The sequence below is a fragment of the Octopus bimaculoides genome, chromosome 24, assembly GCF_001194135.2.
Source record: "Octopus bimaculoides isolate UCB-OBI-ISO-001 chromosome 24, ASM119413v2, whole genome shotgun sequence".
NCBI classification, from domain to species: domain Eukaryota; kingdom Metazoa; phylum Mollusca; class Cephalopoda; order Octopoda; family Octopodidae; genus Octopus; species Octopus bimaculoides.
The window spans coordinates 4984417-4984872 of record NC_069004.1 but is presented as its reverse complement, the minus strand read 5'-3'; positions in this window follow the sequence as shown (position 1 = coordinate 4984872).

The following is a 456-nucleotide window of genomic DNA, read 5'->3' as shown; positions in this document are numbered from 1 at the left end:
AAGAGGAATATGAGGTACTCATCAACTTGCAGACACTGTATTCCGTTGATTAATCTGTTTATTTTATAACTAAATTGACAAAAAACACATTATACAGACACTTATGACATACCATGTCATATGAACAATTAAGATTTCAAATTTAAAGGACATTTAGCAATTGGAGAAGGGACAAAATCTTACAGCTGTTTCGGCCTAGCGTTGGCATGCTCCATTCTATCTCTATAGCTCTTGTACGCTGGAGAAATTAGTAGATAAAAATGATGTAAGGGGGTTACATGCATGATTCGCTACTCCTCTTCAGAGATTTACAAAATTCAATACATGAATTTTACCAAATTTTTATACAAATATGAAATACGAATAGAAATAAAGATATGAAAATATTCGACGCTACTTCAAGTAAGTATGTATGTATGTACGTATGTACGTGTATATGTGTGTGTATAAATATAT